This window comes from Condylura cristata, unplaced genomic scaffold (assembly GCF_000260355.1).
Source record: "Condylura cristata isolate star-nosed mole 26May11 unplaced genomic scaffold, ConCri1.0 scaffold00003, whole genome shotgun sequence".
In the NCBI taxonomy this organism is placed as follows: domain Eukaryota; kingdom Metazoa; phylum Chordata; class Mammalia; order Eulipotyphla; family Talpidae; genus Condylura; species Condylura cristata.
Genome location: NW_004567104.1, coordinates 22,146,112 through 22,150,901, shown reverse-complemented (window position 1 = coordinate 22,150,901; position 4,790 = coordinate 22,146,112).

Below are 4,790 nucleotides of genomic sequence, written 5' to 3'. Positions count from 1 at the left end.
TGTCACTGGCCTCTTCTGGACCTGGGCAGACACTGCACCTTCCAGGATGCCAGACTCTAGAACAAGGAAGGGGTGGGAAGAGGGAGACAGTCATAGTTCTGTGCAGAAAGCTACTTGCAAGTTTAAGACATGGCCCAGTAAGTTTTCTGGAATTAGTTTCCTTATCCTGAAAATAAGAATGAGTAGAGCTCCCTCTGAGGGTTGGTGAAAGTGGGGTGTTTAAGAGAATGCAAGAGTTTCTATTTGCCTTCTTTCCCATAAGATGTCCTCATACATGTTGTATGTGGTTACATCTTATAGAATCATAGACTATTAGAAATCAGGGTGTTTGCAGTTGGCCTGGGCAGGTCAACCCCCACTTTCTTTAAATTATACAACCACATGCTGAAATGAGATAGCAAGCCTGAAACCACACAGCCAAGCGAGGGTTGAACTCAAAACCCCACATCAATTGTTTTCTCAGTGAGGGGTGTTGTTTGCTGTTCTCCTTCACCATGGGTATTGTTGGCTCAGGGCTATTATCCACTATACAGGGAAAAGCCAATATACGCCCTCATAGTTTGATCTAACTCCTGCTCAAGCAACAGTCCCTCCCCTCAGGAGGGCTTTCATCAGAGGCCATGGCCGCAGGGTAAAGTTTGTTTTTCACCCTTATCAGAACTGCCCTGGCCTCAGAGGTGGATGCTCCCAGTGACATCTCCCCTAGGGTTCATGAGAGACATTTAAAGAAATAAAAGAGATCTGAGTGCATTTGTATATTATGGCTTTAAAGTCATTAAAGACTTTAAAATGTAGCAGAAAGAAGAAAATGTACAGGATAAGATCTCTTAGAGAATTGAAGTGATACAATCGCTGAAAACCAGGTCTGAGCCAATCCTCCAATGGAATGACTCACTGTGGGGTTGGGGCTCACAGGCAAGGAGGTGAAACCAGGAGAGCCCAGTGGATTAGACGACGCATACGGGCTGAGGGACTGCCGGGCTCTGAGGCTGAAAACCAGGTTGAACCTGACCAAGGATTAGTGAGAGGTGAATGAAAAGGTGGTTCTGGCAGAGCAAGCTTTGCCATCCAAGAAGAAGACCATTGTTCCCTGCAGGTGTGACGCTGGGCACATGAGTGTGCAGAATCAGAGGAGTCAGAGAGGGGTCCACTCATGGGGAGACACTCAGATGGTGGGTGGACAGCCATCATCAAGGGACAGCAGAGGACAGACTAAGGCTGTGATTGAATGTGGAGGAGTCTCCAGTTGTCAGAGCAATAGAGACAGGTATGGGCATGGCAGCCCATTGACAGAGGAGAGTGTGAATTTCGGGGTCCGGAGTAAATATCCTCAGTGTGGTGCAGAGGGGCCGGTGTCTACAACCTGTTGAGGCCCTGAGGGGGGCAGATGACACTGAGCCCCCCTGCCTCCATGCTGCCGCTGGAGGGGTGGGCAGGATAGTGGTGTTCTTGTACCATGTTCATCTGAGAAGAGATTTTATCTGAGACTGTGGAACAAGGCATCGTTTGAATGCACCAGACAATCTGAGACAACAGCAAATAGCTACAAAACACAATCTAAAAGGCTCAGTGCACAAAATAGTCCAGAAAAAGGTGAGGTTGTTTAGTGGGAACATAGGGGACACATTCTGAAGGAGAAGGGACTTGAGGTGGGTATTGGAATAGCACTAGACAGACGGTTTTGGGGAGGGGAGAAAAGGGGGTGCAGACAGGAGAGGCATGAGGTGGCCCAGGGACAAGAAACACCAAACTGTTCAGAATGACGTAGCAGCTGAAACTGGTTAAAGCCCAGTATGTACAGAAATAGGGCAGAGCAGGGGAAGGAGCAGATTTGGTAAGAATATGGTGGCCATATAGGGGAACTTGACTTGTTCCATGAAATAGCAGTTTCTAAAGTTTTTGAAATTCTCTATTACTTACATGCTTGAATATGCATCTTGTACACGTATGGCTATTTACTATGTGTATTTATATCACTAAGATATAGACTAAACTAACTAGAATCCAGGCTGAATTCCTTTCTTTGTAGTAAAGACAAAAAAAAAATTGCTGTGGAATGCTGAATCATAAGACACAGCCTAGGACACATGTACACAAAAGTCATGTGTGGTAAAGTGCTGCATTGAAAATCAAAAATAAGGAATTGAACACCTCCATTAAAAATAGGTAAAAAAATAACTTGAGATCCCCAAAGAAGAGGGACAGGTGGCAGATAAGCACTTGGAAAGGCTCTGCTCTCCTGTTATCAGGAAACTACACCTTGAAGCAGCTCGGACCTGCACTCCACTCCCTTAGAAAGGCCAGACTCCAGCACGCCAGCAGCAAAAGCTGGTGGAACACGGACGACCGTGCGCCCTTCCAGCTGGTGGGAAGCAAGAGGACGGTCACTTTGGAAGACAAGTGGGCCAGTTCTGCAAAACTGAACACGCTCTTATCACCTGATCCAACGGTCACAATCCTTGGTACTTACCCAGTGGACCTGAAACCTTTGATCTAACACAATAAAGCCGCCTCATGGCAGATTTATTCATCATTTCCAGTGACCAAGTTCCCTTCAGTTGGTAAATGGATGGCTAAACTGGAGTATATCCTGACTATGGATATACTCCATGAACTTCAAAGCAGGAAAAGACATGGGAGAATCACATCATGCATATCACTGAGAGAAGGTTATATACTGAAGATTCTACCTATATAGCATTCTGGAAAAGGCAAAGATATGGAAGCAGTAATAGTGTCCATGGTTGTCAGGGAATTAAGGGGAGAGAGGAAGGCAGAGGCCAGAGGACATTTATACAGTGAAATTATTCTTTTGGGAGGGGGTATTTTTAAAAATATATTTATTTATCTTTTCATTATCCTTCATTTTGTGCCTTTTGTCATCTCGGTTGTAATCCCCATGGGCTTCCCACCACCAATTTACCCATGTGTCATCGCCATAGTCCAGTGTGCTCTTCCCACACCAGTTTTGTTCCCCTTTCCTTCACCCCAGCCAAAAGTGTCTCTGGTTTATACTTTATCATCGTTTTTTCATTTTCACTTTACTACAATTTTTTTTTCCTCCTGAACCCTTATGCTCCCTCTATGTGTGAATTCATCCGGTATTTTTCTTTTTCTTTCTGGCTTATTTCGCTAAGCATGATCCTGTCCAGCTACATCCATGTTGCTGCAAAAGACATGTGTTTCTTTTTTTTTTTTTTTGGTTGCTGAGTAATATTCTATTGTGTATATGTACCACCTCTTTTTAATCCAGTCATCTACTTTTGGGCATTAGAGGAACCAAAGATTTTTAATGACTCATCTAAACTTCACATGCACTTCAGTCTTTCCCCCCTTCCTTTTGGGCTTTTCGTCTCTTCATCCACATGTGCGCTCTCCCCACTCCAAGCCATTGGAACATGCAAGAGAGCAGATCTTCGGTATTTACTGACTCTCTAAGAGCCTCAACAGGGCTTGAGTTTAAAGGGCAGCTGGCCAGTGCACTTGAATGGAAGGTTCGAAGTTCCAGTTCACTCCCTGCTTACGCTCCAAACTGCCACACTCCTGTACTGTCAATATTCACTTCAGGTCAAACATTTGTCACAATCAATGAAGCTGCACCAACTCCTCACTATCCCAAAGTCCATGGTTCATCTTATGTCTCCTCCTAGGGTTTGAACAAATGTGTATAATATCTTTGGGATATTATATCCACCATTATAATATCCTAAAGGCTAGTTTCACTGCTACGACAACCATCCACACTCTGTCTGTGCCTCCCTGCCTCCCCTCAATTCCTGGCAACCAAGATATTCCGTACTGTTTCTGTCATTGCTTTTTCTAGAACATCATGCAGTTGGAATCTTCAGTTTGTAGCCTTTCATATTGTAAAGAGCAGAAGCAACTAGATAAAAGTGAATAAACAACAACCATACTTCCACCAGCAGGATGGAGCCCACTTGCAGCTACCAGGCAGCTAGACAAGAAACAGACTCAGCAAAAATTCTGCTCAGACTTCCACCTGCTGATGCCTGCTGTGCCAAGACTACAGACATCCTGCTCCCAAATGAGAGGAATCACTGCTATTTCCTGCACCCCAAAATATGACCCAACCTGTCACCCCCTACCTTTCTCTTGCCTATGCAATAAAAGAGCTTTCTACTTGGTTGGGGTGCTGCGCTCTCTGCTTGTAGTATCTGCTGCAAAAATACAACTGCTTTTACCTTTTGAACGACATCTTTGTTGACCTGTGTTACCCACCCTGACCCTCTGGCCTAACACGTTTCACTTAGTGATATGCATGTGTGATTCCTCCATTTATTTTCATGGCTGATTCCCATGATTTTACTCTAAATAATATTCCGTAGTCAGGGTATACTGAACTGTATTGTCCGTTCACCAACTCAAGCATCCTTGGTTACTGCAAAGTTCTGGAAATGATGAATAAAGCTGTCATAATACAGTGTGGCAGTTGTTGTTCGGAAAGATTGCAGCTCATTTTGTTAACTAGTGAGCATTGTGACCATTGGGTCAGATGATGAGAGCGTGGTCAGTTTTGTGGAACCAGCCCTACTGTCTTCAAAGTGACTGTACTTGCTTCCCACCAGCCAGGAAGGATTCACTGAAAAGGGTGATAGCAAACTTGACCCTGCAGCCATGGTCTCTGATGAAAGCCCCCTGAGGGGAGGGACTGTTGCTAGAGCAGGAACTAGATGAAAACATGGGGGTGTATATTGATTTTACCCTGCAGTTAATAAATAACAGTATTTAGCCAACAAGCTCCAACATGAAGTAGAACAGCAAACACCACC